Here is a 14,225-nt window from a genome sequence, read left to right on the forward strand (position 1 = left end):
GGTGAAGAGAACACTGTTCTCTAAATATGTCGGTTCTCTGCTGATATCATTTGGTTGTGCTGATAAAAATAAAAACCTAAAATTGTACGTAATAGGGATCTTTGGTCTTAAAGGATTAACTACTAATTATGTCTCCAGCTTCTTCTGTTTCCTCTGCTGACCTCCTTCCCATGTATTTTCATCTTGCCTGAACTGCAGAGAAACATCTCTTACTTCAGGTTTGTGTTAGTGTATTAGTTTCCTGTGGCTGATGTAACAAAATACCACAAACTGAGTGGCTTAAAACAACAAAAATTCATCTCCCTCTCTCTCTGCCCCTCTCCTGGTTGTGCTCGCTCTCTCTCTCTCTCAAAAAACAAATAAATAGTTTTTAAAAGGGGGCGGGGTGTGCCTGGGTGGCACAGTCAGTTAAGCGTCTGACTTTGGCTCAGGTCAAGATCTCACGGTTCTTGGGTTCGAGCCCTGCGTTGGGCTCTGTCCTGACAGCTCAGAGCCTGGAGCCTGCTTCGGATTCTGTGTCTCCCTCTCTCTCTGCCCCTCTCCCAGTTGTGTGCACTTTTTCTCTCTCTCTCAAAAATAAACAAGTAAACATTTAAAAACAACAACAATAAAAAGTTATTCTCTCACCGTTCTGTGGACTAGAAGTCTTACAGTGTCCACAGGGCTGTGGTCTCCCTGGAGGGTCAAGGGAAGCATCTTTCCTTGTAGCTTCTAGCTATCCCTGCTCTTCCTTGGCTTAGAGATAGATGCCTTAGGCCCATCCCTGTCTGTGTCATCACATGACATTTTGTCTCCTCTATGTATTGGCCTATGTATTGGCCTATGTATCTACTTGGCCTTAAAAATATGCTAGTCATTGGATTCAGGGCCCACCTGAATCCAGAGTAACCCCATCTTAACTTGATGACATCTGCAAAGATCCTATTTCCAAATAAGCTCACATTCACAGGCTCTAGAGACTAGAACTACAGCGTATGATTTTGGGGGACATGATTCACCCCATAATTTCTTTGCACCTGGAGGCAGGTGTATTCCAAGCTCGGATTCTCAAGGGCACCTGCAGTAGGCCATTGCATCAGTCCCAGCTGGAGCCCTGACAGCTCAGGGCAGAACTGTGTCCTCACGGCCTTTGATGGGCACAGTGGCCAACAGGGCAGGGTGATGAGGCCACCGCCTCAGAGTATCCCTCCCAGCCTCACACATGAAACTGCACAATACTTGATATAATAGAGTAGGCAGTAGAGAGGCATGGGCGTAGCATTGGCTTTGTCACCAACATGCATGCAAACAAGCTACTTTTCTGCACATCAGGTCCTTATTTGGTTGAGTTCTACATGAACAAATGAGCAGACGCTTACTGAGTACACTTGCCACGTGCCAGAGCAGGGGCTAAGTCCTAGGATACAGACACAATTAAAATTCGGTCCTCAATGAACTTAGCATCTGGTGGGAGATACGTCATCCATGAGGTCTTGTGAGGATCAGACCTCTGTATGGTCCATAACATGCTGTGCACGTGTCCCCAATGAAGGTGGCTCATGGCGCTCAGGCCTGGAAGGCCTGTGACAACTACCACATTTCCTCTGGGGTCTCTGACACTGCTAAACACAGCATCTTGACATTCAGAGGACCACATTCACTTGCTTATTAATGTGAGCAGCTCTGACGATACAGGGGTGACCACAGCAGGTACGGGCCCTGCCCAGGGAGCTTACAGTCTATGGGTGGCACAGACATTCCATAAGTGGCCAGTTCTGACATTCCGGCAAACCCCTGCTTTGGCCTGAAGAGTTAGGTAGTTTTCCAAGGTCTCAACCTTGGATCTTGCTTGAGTTCGGTCAGCCTGCCGTAACAGAGCACCATAGACCGGGTGGCTAATAAACTATACAAATTCATACCTCATCGTTCTGGAGGCTGGGAAGTCCAAGATTAAGGTGCTGGCAGATTAGTCGTAAGAGCCCCCTTTCTGGTTCATAGACAGCGGTCTTCTAGTTGTGTCTTCACATGGTAGAAGGGGGAAGGGAGCTCTGAAGTCTCTTTCATAAGAGCACTGCTCACACAACCCTCGTGACCTAACCCCCTCCCGAATACCATCCCATTGAGGATGAGGTCTCAACACCTGAATTGGGGGAGGGCACCAGCATGCAGTCTAGAGCCAATCTCAATAGATTCCAGATACAAAGCCAGTTTTCTGACTTCCGTTCAACAATCTTCTCACCTTGGGGAGCCTGGGTGGCTCAGTCGGTTAAGCGTCTGACTTCAGCTCAGGTCACGATCTTGCGGTCCGGGAGTTCGAGCCCCGCGTCGGGCTCTGGGCTGATGGCTCGGAGCCTGGAGCCTGTTTCCCATTCTGTGTCTCCCTCTCTCTCTGCCCCTCCCCCGTTCATGCTCTGTCTCTCTCTGTCCCAAAAAATAAATAAACGTTGAAGAATCTTCTCACCTTCTCAAACTAGTCCACGTAGGAAGCAGAGGGATCTGCCTCTGCTCAGAGCAGGACCATGGTGCCACCTGAATGAACTCATATCTGGGAAGATGTGTGCTGAGGGTTGCAGAATCAGCAAGGAGGGGGCGCCTGGGTGGCTCAGTCGGTTAAGCGGCCGACTTCGGCTCAGGTCATGATCTTACCAGCCCCACGTAGGGCTGGCTCCCTGTTGTCAGTGCACAGCCCGCTTCAGATCCTCTGTCTCCCTCACTCTCTGCCCCTCCCCTGCTCTCTCTCTCTCTCAAAAAGAAATAAACATTAAAAAAAAAATTTTTTTTAAGTGGAAAGCATCAGCAAGGAGAAGGAATTATCATCTGGGGGCATCTGGATACGTGGGAATGTCCCTGTGCACGTGTGTATGTGTGTGTGTGTGTGTGTGAGAGAGAGAGAGAGAGAGAGACAGAGAGAGAGAGAGAGAGAGAGCATAACAAACACACAAGCTGTCGTGTAGTCCACGCTTCCAGACCGTGCCTGTCCCAGAAGGTTTTAGGTGTGAGTCTTGGCTGGGGGTGGCATTGCAGGGGCCTCCACTGAGGGTCCTCTTCCACAAGATGTGCAAGATATTTACTCACCACAAGTGACAGGGGCCTCACTATTATCTAGAATAGTACTTTCCATTGTTGGAAAACGCTCTTCGCTCCTCTCCCCTTTCCACCTCTGAATAACCAGCATCTGATGATGCCTGTGTTAAAGAAGAAGGCGGCTCCCTGTCCTTAAGGAGCCCACTGACGTTGGAGGGTCTCAGCCAAGTCAAGAGACATGACAGTGTAATGTGTAAGGATGAGTTTTGGGCGTGGCCGTGCCCTGTGCGTATCTCTGAGGGAGCAGCTGACTCTGACAGGACACCCGGAGAGGCCATCGTGAGGAGGTGGCCCTGGGCTGAGTCTTGAAGGATGAGTAGATGTTAGAAAAACTGAGGGAGAAGACGTTCCAGGCAGAAGACACAGTGGGCACCAAGAAAGGCACGGAGCCAGAGAATGGTGAGATGTATCCCACCCGCTCATAGCCTCAGAGGGGAGGCGTCCCTCCTCCTTCCCCGCCTCCCCCAGCTTTGTGGCTCAGTTGTTCACGGATTGGTCAGATACTGCGACAATGAGTTAAACTCTCAAACACTACTGGGGGGATTGCTGTATACGAAAAGGTCCTGCACAGAAGGGTGGCTCTCAGCTTTGCCCTCATAGAGCTGGGAGCAGGAGGGAAGCCAGGGTCCAACCGGCGAAGGGAGCCAGCCTCTTTTCCTCTCCTGTGCTCAAGTACTCTCCTCAAGGACCTTTTAATTAAAAAAAAAAATTGTTAATGTTTACATTTTTTGAGAGAGACAGTATGTGTGTGTGTGAGCAGGGAGGAGCAGAGAGAGAGGGAGACACAGCATCCGAAGCAGGCTCCAGGCTCTGAGCTGTCAGCACAGAGCCCGACGCGGGGCTCGAACTCAGGAGTCGTGAGATCATGACCTGAGCCGAAGTCAGATGCTTAACCGACTGAGCCACACAGGCGCCCCGGGAAAAGTCTTAATAAACATTTATTGGACTAAGGTTCCCCAGCAGCGAATTGGCATCACATAACTTAATGTGGGCCTAGGGCTAACGCGATTTGTTCATTCACGCCTTGGACAACTGTCCACTGAGGGAAGGCAGCAGTCTGTCGGCCAATCATAGACTTCCTGTCTCTTTAATCTCATCACAGTGCCAAGGGTTTGCTTGTATTAAGTCAGTGCCCGCTGAATAGGAAACAGGGAGACTCTGAATGGGGAAGGCCATCAAATTTGCCAGTGAGGAGACCCAAGCCCAGGGCCATCCGCAAGGAGTACAAGGCAGGTGTCCTGGGGCGTGGCTTCCTTGTTGGTGTTTTAATGCCCAGGCCCACGCAGCTGCCATGCGGTCAAAGCCAACGCCTGCCACTTGTGACTGTTGTTGCCTCCTTCCCCCTGTGGCAGCGTTTCTAGGTGCTGGAGAGAGACAGGCTGTGGAACTGGAGGCCAGACCAGTTACAAGAGCACTTTTTCTCCTCTTGAACATGACCTGTCTTGCAACGTGGGATGCTTTCTCCACGTGGCCTTAATTGGAAGGTCCCTCCCTTTTAAAAATTCTTTTAAGGAGAAACCAGAGCAACACCCAGATGACCTGTGATCACCAGGAGAAGATCCACTTTTTGCATCAGCCTGACAGCCGGGAGCGGAGCAAAGCAGAGGAACAGGGTGTTAACGTGTGTGCTTGTCTCCCCCACCTTCTCCCCGGCAGCTGTGTCCTGCAGCACAGCAGGCCTGGGGGGTTGGGAAGCCGCCACTCCGGCCCCCCTCTGCCAGGAAAGAACTTGGGGTCCATTGTTTCATTCCCCCTGGGGTGCCCAACAAACACACGGAGCGTCTCCTCGGTGCCAGCCCCGCGCTGGGTGCTAAGGGGACAGAGATGACAAGACGTTGCCCTTGGTCTCAAAGATGTCCCCATCTGGTGGTCTGACGGGAAAGGCAGACCTTTCTGCCAGAGTTTGAGGAGTGGGTAGATTTTCAGCAGGCGAAGAAAGGGAAGGCATTTCAGGCAGAGGCCACACACCATGGGCAGAGGTGTGGCGGTTTGGGAAGGTGGGAAGGTGGGAAGGACGGGTGGGTGGCAAGGAGATTTCCCCAGAGGGATGGTGGCTGGAAAGGGAGGCAGGAGCCATTTAGGGATGGCTTGAATAAGGACATGGAGATGACTTTTTTCTTTAGAGGATGGAGAGACGCTGAAATATTACAGATTCGTGATCTCTGCTTCCTCCAGGGCTGGTGCAGGGAGATGCGGCGAATCTTCAAAGACATGACTACGGCCAGGCATCATCTTAGAGCAGGCAGTAAACAGGTTTTTCCCTTCCCCTTCTCCCCCCTCCCCTCCCCTCCCCTTCCCTTCCTCTATTCAGTAAACCTTTAGTTCACTCATTCTCGAAGCTAAGGGATGTGTCCCACTGATCCCATGCCCAGGGGCCTGGGATACAGAGGGAAGACTAATTACTAAGGAACCGGAAGCTCTTCACAATCCCAGTTCTACCTCTTCAAAATTCACACCTTCTGTGTTTTGGGCACCATGTTCTGCATTTTGGTGAACACTGCTTCTAATCCTCACAGATTCACAGGATAAAGTGACAGCAGCAATCGACAAGTGTCATTTGCTTACTGACCCGTTTTAGGCACTAAGCACTACGAGAATTTTAACTAGTTGAAGCAGGGGCTCTTCTCATCCCTGTTACACAGACGAGGAAACTGAGGCTGAGCAAGGAGAGGGAAGCCCACACCCGTTCCTACTGCTTCCCAGCCCGCCAGCCCCTCCCCTGGAAAGGGGTGGGGACGCTGCCTTGCCCCTGTGCAGAGGTGGGATGAAGGTTAAGTGGGGAATTGTTTTGCAATCTGCAAAATACATACAAATACACACTGGTCAGCTGTGATGTTCATCCAGAAAAAGAGTGATTCCAGATAGGAAAACATTATCAACCAATCAATCCGGCTTTGTATTTTATTTAAAAAATTCTCTAGGTTTCATTTGTTTTGTTTACTTGGCTGTCTACACCACAGATTTCTTTGTATTCCTATAACATCAAAAACCAAAAACAATTTGGAAGTGAGATAATAACCTAGTTGACTTTTATTTGTTTCTTTTTTTAACGTTTATTTATTTTTGAGACAGAGAGAGACAGAGCGTGAGTGGCGGAGGGGCAGAGAGAGAGGGAGACACAGAACCTGAAACAGGCTCCAGGCTCTGAGCTGTCAGCACAGAGCCCGACGCGGGGCTCGAACTCACGGACCGTGAGATCATGACCCGAGCCGAAGTCGGACGCTTAACCGACTGAGCCACCCAGGCGCCCCCCTAGTTGACTTTTAAAAAATCCCTTGACAATGGGTTCATGGAAATTTTCCTAGGCAGTTGGCTGATTTCTGGTGAAGACAATCACTGATATGTCCAGTTAGCCCTGGGGACAAAAGGAAGATGGCTCAGACCACAGCCACCATCTCTGGCTGTTTCCAGGAGAACTTGAAACGCGTCTCTGTATCTCTTCCTCAGAGCACTTTACAGAGTGCATTGATCATCTATGGATGGAGGTACATGGAACCAAGCTGGGTCTGCTGGCAGGGAGGAGGCGCTGGGCGGGGAAGCACGCTCTGTTCCTTCTTAGAGTGTCTTTCCTGGACATCAGAAGGTGGAAAAATGGCCCTTTCTGGTAAACACAGACGGCCTGGGAACACCCCTCAGTTTTTACTTTAAAAGGGCATAAAGTGAGCTGGACCTTCCATCACACAAAGGGGAAGCACGCGCCCAGGGAGCTGGCTGCCCTCCTGGAGGGGCCTCCCCCTCCCGCCTCAGCCATCCCGCCTTCCCATGCCTCCTGCCAGCCCCACCGCACCTCTCCTCAGGACCCTGCCACCCCTGCCCTGCACAAGGCCCCATTTTCCCCTTTTTCTCCCCTCTCAGATACGCCTCTACATCGAGTCATTAAATAAATCTCTGCCAGCTTTGGTTTCTATACGAGAAAACCCTTATAATGCAACAGTCCTGCCGGCAGATCCTGGGGGTTCACGTGAGACATCGGCATCGGGTGCTCACTGGTGCTGGGCCTGGGCAGCGCTCAGTACGGGCTGGGACCTAGAGCTTTTGTTCTTTGCCTCCTGCATCATGAGGAGGGTGGTCCTTCATCCTTCCTGAACTTGAGTCTGCCTCTTTCTCCCTCCTCCATGTTTTCATGAATCCCTGTGTCTTGTCATTCGCTGTGTCATTTAATGTCACATCAACCTTTCCAGGAAGATCCCCGTGTGAGTTGTCTGCGGCTGTGTAACAAAGCACCCTAAGACGTAGTGGCACAACAGAATAAGCAAGTACTGTTTCACCCAGTTTCTGAGGGCGAGGAAGCTGGGAGGGGCCTAGCTGGGTGGCTCCGGCTCAGGCTTCCTCATGAGGCTGCGGTCAAACACTTGGCTGGCACTGTGGTCATCTGGGCTGGTCATCCAAGCTCCAGCTTGCTCATAGGGCTGTTGGCAGAGGGTTTGATTCCTCCCATGTGGGCATCAGAAGAGGGCTGGTCATGACATAACTTCTGGCTTCCCCCACAGCAAGTGACGAGAGAGCGAGAGAGAGAGAGCGAGAGCGAGCACGAGCACAAAAGGGGAACCACAGTATCTTTTGGTAACCTGACCATGAAACTGACATCTCATCACTCCTGCCATACTCTGGTGGTCACACAGACCAGCCCCGGTACTATGTGGGAGGGGACCACACAAGTGTGTGAACCCCAGGAGGTAGGGATCATTCACCTTAGAGACTGGCCACCATGGTCACCCAGGTAATAAATAGCAGTGATGGGCTTACTAAGGGAGCCTCCATTCTTTGCATTAAACACTGATTCCTGCTTCAAGAAGTCCGTCCTTTTTCCATCATCTTCAGCCCCTTCTGCTTCTGGTCTCCTCAGGCCATGGGACGGCCGGCCTCCTTGGCTTGACGATGCTTCATGTGCTTCCCACACCTTGCGTCCCCTGCCCGCTCCACACTACTCTTACCCACCAATGCCACGGGCATCTCTTCACCACTTCGCGGCCAGACTTCTTGCCATGTGCCTGCCCCTGCTGGCCTCCACATCATCACCAATCTTTACCATCCTCTCCCTGTCACCTGACTGCTCCCTCACTGAAGAGGTCCAAGAGTCGGCAGTCACCTCCCTCCTAATGAGCGACAGCTGTGGTCTTGGCGTGGCCCTCCTCCTGCCTGACCTCTGCCGACCAGCAGTGTTGGCTGTGCTGGGCTCCTCCCTTGGCTTCCGGAGGAGGACACCTGGGTGTCCTCAAAGTTCACTGCTCTGTGGCTGGCTCATCTTCCTCCCGGCCCTGAACGTGGTTGAGATGGAGACTCTGGGTTCTGTCCCTCAGTTCCTTTCCTTGTTTGCTGCACCCTTAGCAGGCAAACTCTATGTGTCCTTCTAGATGCGGCGAGGGCAACCTGTCGCATCTTCTCCCTAACTATCTCTATCAGCTCCTTCATTTCTAACCCCACAGCCTCTGTCTTACGCAAGCCTGTAATTCCACCCCCCTAGGTTTCTCCCTGCCCCGCATCTTCATTGTCTCCATCTCCAAGTCTGACCTCCCCGTCCCGCCTGCACAGAAGCATGCTATTCTGACAACGTCACACCCTGGTTAATTTTTTTTTTTTTTTTTTCCAGTAGTGCCCTGTCGAGCACAAAAGAAAACCTAACACCCTCGCAGGGAGCCCCAGGTCCTTGTGATCTAGCCTTTGCCTTCTTGCTCAGCGACATAATGCACCCTTCCTTCTCTCCCTTCTCGTTTTGCCTCGCGGAGAATGCACCGTTAATTGTACTGCCCTTCGGGGAGCCGGTGCTGGTCCGCCCGGCCACAGCTCAAGCACCATCTGTGCAACGGGGCCCTCCCTGTCCTTCCTGGGAACCACGGAGGGGGCTTATCTCCTCCCTGCTTGGATCCTCCTCTGGAGTCCCCCTTCCCATACACATTTCCAGCCCCTGGGACTATCTGCCTCAAGGCTTTCTTAGGCTGCCGGGCATAGCCTTGGAGCAGCCTGGCCATTCCTGTCTCCAGGAAGTGGCCCAAAGGCAATGAAGGAATGGGATTTGGTAGGTAAATACCCCGGCTCCCTCGTACCTTCGGTGGGGCAGCTCTGAAATGTGTTCTCACACACGCTCTCCCAGGAGTATCCGGTGGGATCAAGGCTCAGCTAACCCCAGGAGTATTAGTTTCCTTTTCCTGTCTCCCTCTCCCCATTCCCTCTGAATGCTTCTTGAGATTATCTCCTAAATGAACCACGTGCCCCAAGGTCCCCAACTCTGGGCTGCTGTAGCTTGTACTCACCTCCACAGCAACACTTCCCACGCTGAAAACCTCCCAAATGGCTGTGCACGAGACTGAGCATGCTGGTCCCAGTAAGGGCAGTAATGAAAAGAGCCAATGCCCGGCAATGTGCCCAACAGACAGTGGGTAGTAAATAAGAGACGGGTTTTCCCAACACTGCTCTGATTGTGTTCCTTTGCCACTAAAACCTTCAGTGTTGTCTGGGACGTTAAGTCCCAGTTTCTCTGGTCCGGACATCTGTGATCTTTCACAATGTCCCCAGCCTGCAGTTTGTTTCTCGATGCAAGTTTTTGCTCACGTCAGTGTTTGTGCCTGGGCCGACCTGGAACTTTTGAAAGACGGCAACTCTTCAAGGCCCAGCGAGTCACCCCGCCTTCTCCTGTGCCTGGCGTCCAAGGGTGGTACCTGTGCTCCCCAGGGATCCTGCTGAGCTTGCTCGAGCTCATGACCGGTGCTCAACCACCTTGGCCGGAAAGGAATCTTTCGGCAGAGATTGGCCAAAGGTTTCTGGCTGTGTCGCCCCTGGTTTTGTCCAATATAACTTTCCTTGCACCTCAAGAGGACAAAGGCCCTTTTAATTTTAAGTGCTTGGCATAGAGCCCTGACTGAAGGGCCTCCTTGTCCATTCTCTTGGGGTAGGTTAGTACATTATTTTCCCTCCTACCATCTCATAGGCGACATGCCAGGCAGGGCACATTCAGACGCAGCCTTCCTACGCTAGACCAGTGAATTATTCACAGAAGCATCAGAGTTGGAGATTACCTATACAGATTTAGGGAAGTGTTCGTCTAAGTACCTACCCTGGCTAGCAACTGGTAAAATGTTCTGCATTCAGATGCTTTTCGGAGCTACATATTTTATGATGACAAGGTAGAAGGAGATAGTTAAAAGCTTTGAGATGTCGGTAACATAAAAAAGTTTGATAAGTTTAAAAATCAGAAAAGCCTGGGGGCACCGGGTGGCTCAGTCAGCTAAGTGTCTGACTCGGGATTTCGTTTCAGATCACGATCTCACGGTTTGTGGGTTTGAGCCCCTCATTGGGCTTTGCGGGGGCAGTGTGGAACATGTTTGTGATTTTCTCTCTCTCTCTCTCTGCCCCTCCCCTGCTCCTTGCTTGTGCTCTCTCTCTCTCTGAAAATAAACTTCAAAAACCTTAGAAAAGCCTCGATGCAAATCCCAAATGTAACCCTTTCTAGATGAGCATTTCTGGTTCAGCCACTCACCCCCATCTTACAAAAGCAGCAGCTGAGGTTTGGAGAGACGGCAATATCAGCACAGAATCTGCACGTAGTAGGAGCACAATATTAATACGTGTAAAAGTTTATGCAACTTGATCGCCTCTGAGCTTCAGCTCCCTCTTCTATAAAACAGGAATTTTATGTAGTGTACATGACACGCGTGTATCACCTTTAACACTAAGCCTCCGTCTCCTCACCTATAAAATGGAAGGTTTTTTTTTTTTTTTTTTTTATCCCTACTCTCCATATCCTTCGATCCTCACAAAATGTAAGAGAAAGTCAGGGAAGCCCCTTTGCGGAGGGGTTTACCCTGTGATAAGACCTATTGGACTCTAATCGTGGTATATGGGAAAGAACATAAGTTCTGAGTGCAGGAAGCCCTAGGCTCAAATCCTGGCTCTTCTACTTATTAATTGTGGGGAGATCAGTAATTCCAGAGCTTTGCTGACCCCTCATTTCCTCCCGTGTGAAATGGGGGTGGCTGTTTGCAGACTCACTGTGAGGAGTAAAGGGATCCTGAGTGGAAGAGTGCCTGCACATGGCAAGCCTTTTCCATTCACTGCCCCCCACCTGCTCTCGCCCCGTGATGTTGGTGCTTTGCCCAGCGCTTACGAGAATGGATGAGATGGATGTACGAGTGAATTTTCCCTGGAGATGAGCATCGCAGTTTCTTCTCTAATTTTCAATTGGGAAATCACCATGCCTTAACAAAGTGACAGTTACTGGTGGGCAGGGGCGAAGTAGAATTTAGATACTTAGACCTGTGCTCTGGGATGTCACAAATGTAGTCAAGTCCTATCTTTAGTCCCTGATTGTCCTGAAAAAGAATAACAGAAAAGCCTAATTTGTGGCTTATTCTCATTCCAGAGAGGAACAGTGGGTTCTTTCTCCAGCTGTCCCTGTTCTTAAGCAGGGAGGAGCCCAGGGACGTATTTCACAGCTAAGTCAAGAGCTTTTCTCCAAATTCAGATTCAAGCCCCGAGCGAAACGAATCACTGACTATCTTGCTCAGTTAAGACTATCATCTGCTCTCCTAATAAAGCTTCGCTGCAAAGAAGGACTCATTTAGCCCTCAACTATCTATTTAGAACCTACTATATACCAAGTTCTGCTTTGGCAGTTTAGTGGAATAGAGCAGGCAGAGAGTGGTCACCAAAGCATGGCGGTGTGGTGGAAAGAGGCAGAGTTCCAGAGCTATGAAACCCAGGTTCTCCTCCTGGTATTGAATTTACTTTCCGTGCAACCTTGGGCTAACCCATTTGAATCTGAAGCGTAATAAATCCCTACTTCATCGGATTGTTCTGAAGCATGTGGTATGCTGGCCAGGCATCCCAGTTTCAAACAGACCCGAGACGGAATTCCAGCTGGGCCACTGACTAGCATGTGGCCTTGGGTGAGTCGCTTTACTTCTTTGTGCCTCAGTTTCCTCACCTACAGAAGAGAAATAACAAGTCGCCTCTTGGGGCGCCTGGGTGGCTCAGTCGGTTAAGCATCCAGCTCTTGGTTTTGGCTCAGGTCACGATCTCATGGTTTGTGACTTTGGGCCCTGTGTCAGGCTCTGTGCTGACAGTACAGAGACTGCTTGGGATTTTCTCTCTTTCTCTGCCCTTCCCCTGCTCATGTTCTATCTCTCGCTCTTTTTTTTATTTTAATTTTTTTTTCCAACATTTATTCATTTTTGGGACAGAGAGAGACAGAGCATGAATGGGGGAGGGTCAGAGAGAGAGGGAGACACAGAATCGGAAACAGGCTCCAGGCTCTGAGCCATCAGCCCAGAGCCCGACGCGGGGCTCGAACTCACGGACCGCGAGATCGTGACCTGGCTGAAGTCGGACGCTTAACCGACTGCGCCACCCAGGTGCCCCTCTCTCGCTCTTAAGTAAATAAAAATACAATAAAAATAAAAATAAAAAAAATAACATCATCTCTTAAAAGACCGTTGGGACGATTCAGAGCTAAGAGTAGCAAGTGAAAACACTTTATGAAGTTCAAGGCAGGGGGAGGATTTTTCCAGGTCGAACTGGAACCCATTCTGAACCTCCTAGCTTTTCTCGAGCTTAATTCTTTCACTTACTGCTCGAGAAGACTGACCTGAAGCAGGATGCAGGAGACTGAGTCTTTGAACCTGTGCTTTTCCATTGTTTGCAAGAAAAATCCTGGGTTGCAAAAGCAAACTGACTTATTAAGGTGACTTCTGGCCTTCTGCTTTCCTTTGTCACAGGTCTACCCTCCTCGAGGTGGTAGCCACGGAGGGCTTTCTCTGCAAGCCTACAACTGGGCTTTGTTTGACTCGAGAGACCACGGTCTTCGCCTCTTCTAGAAGGCTCTTGCCTCTCCCAACGTTTGCTATCAGGTTGTTTCGGGGAATGCATGTCTGTCGTGGGCGTTCCCTCTAGATGGGGACAAAGTTGCAATTCTTTGGCTCGTCCTGCACATGCAGACAGGTCCACTAAATCCTGGCATTCTGAATTATGTGTCGTCTGGGGCCCAGGGGCCTTTCTGGGCAGGGTACTGTGAGTCACAAGTGGAAAATTAGAGTAGCTGGTGTCCTGGATCTCTGTGTCTCTATCCTACCCTGAGAGGGTGGAGGCCACTCTACGTCCTTGCAAAGATTTTCCTTAGGGCGGCATAGAGCAGGGATGCTCTGATGAAGCCCAGATCTGCACTGGAGTAGGGCCAATGGCAGAACCAGTGGCACGGTGATCCTTCCAGGGATCTGTTCGCTGCGGCTGATATGCGTGGGCTTTTTAAGGGTGACTGGAAGGAGAAGGGAGTTTATGTGTGTCCCAGAGCCTGAAGGCAAAGGTATTGAGGAGGGTGGAAGGGGCAAGTGGGGCAGCTGTGTCCCTGCTGTCTGTTCAGCTGGGACGAGACAAGTAGACAGTAGGTATTTGTAAAGTGTAAAACGGAGATTTGATTCACTGATGCAATAGGCGGGGGGTGGGAGGGGGGTGGGGGGATATTTCTTGTCCCTAATCCCCTGTGATCATGAGCTTTCACGGCACCAATTTTATAGGGTCTTGCTGCCAGCTTCTCAGGCATGACACCCACTTGGGAGGTTGTAGCCCTTCTCTCTGGAAGCCTCGGTTTCCCCGTTTGTAAAGTGGCGACGATGATAGTTTTTGCCTCAGATCGGTTTTTGCAGATGTTAGATGTCAAAATGGACATTGCTCAAAAACCCCAAACCCCTTGGAGTTTGTTAGAAATGTGGGTCTGCAGGCTTGTGGAAAGCCTGAGAGAGAGGGGTAACGGGGCAGTTATATTCTGTCGGCTCCGGATCATGGGTGGAAAGACTGGCTGCCAGCGGGCCTCTTGGTTCAAAACAGAACATTCCTCCTTATTAGCAGACTCCGGAAGTGGTCCCTCCCATGAGTGTCCACTATGGTGCCAATCAGTGAAGGTGCTAGCCTGTGAACACTCCCCAGGATGTCGGATTTGAAGTCTACTGGCGATGAATGGGCCATCGCACACATAGATAGGCTCTTCCATCCCATGGAGGCGTGATCCCACAACTCGAGCTCTGAAACTAGCTCCCGTGTGTCTTAGAAATACTTGAGGAAGCAAAGGGTTTGCTTTCTTTCAGCTTTCGAAAGCCTCCTTGTGACCCGTCTTTCCTTTTGAAAACAGAGGTTTGTTTTGAGTTCATGGAACCATAAAACGTTGGACCTGGGTG

At 50.7% G+C, this 14,225-nt stretch overlaps 1 long non-coding RNA gene across 1 annotated transcript; it reads left to right on the forward strand.

Moving 5' to 3' along the window:
- Nucleotides 1–10,743: 10,743 nt before the first annotated feature.
- LOC123379617 lies at nt 10,744–12,905 on the forward strand. The gene is made up of 2 exons (XR_006584297.1): nt 10,744–11,945; nt 12,774–12,905. It is a non-coding gene; the product is annotated as an uncharacterized LOC123379617 (long non-coding RNA).
- Nucleotides 12,906–14,225: the final 1,320 nt, after the last annotated feature.

Source organism: Felis catus, chromosome C1, assembly GCF_018350175.1.
Source record: "Felis catus isolate Fca126 chromosome C1, F.catus_Fca126_mat1.0, whole genome shotgun sequence".
In the NCBI taxonomy this organism is placed as follows: Eukaryota; Metazoa; Chordata; class Mammalia; order Carnivora; family Felidae; genus Felis; species Felis catus.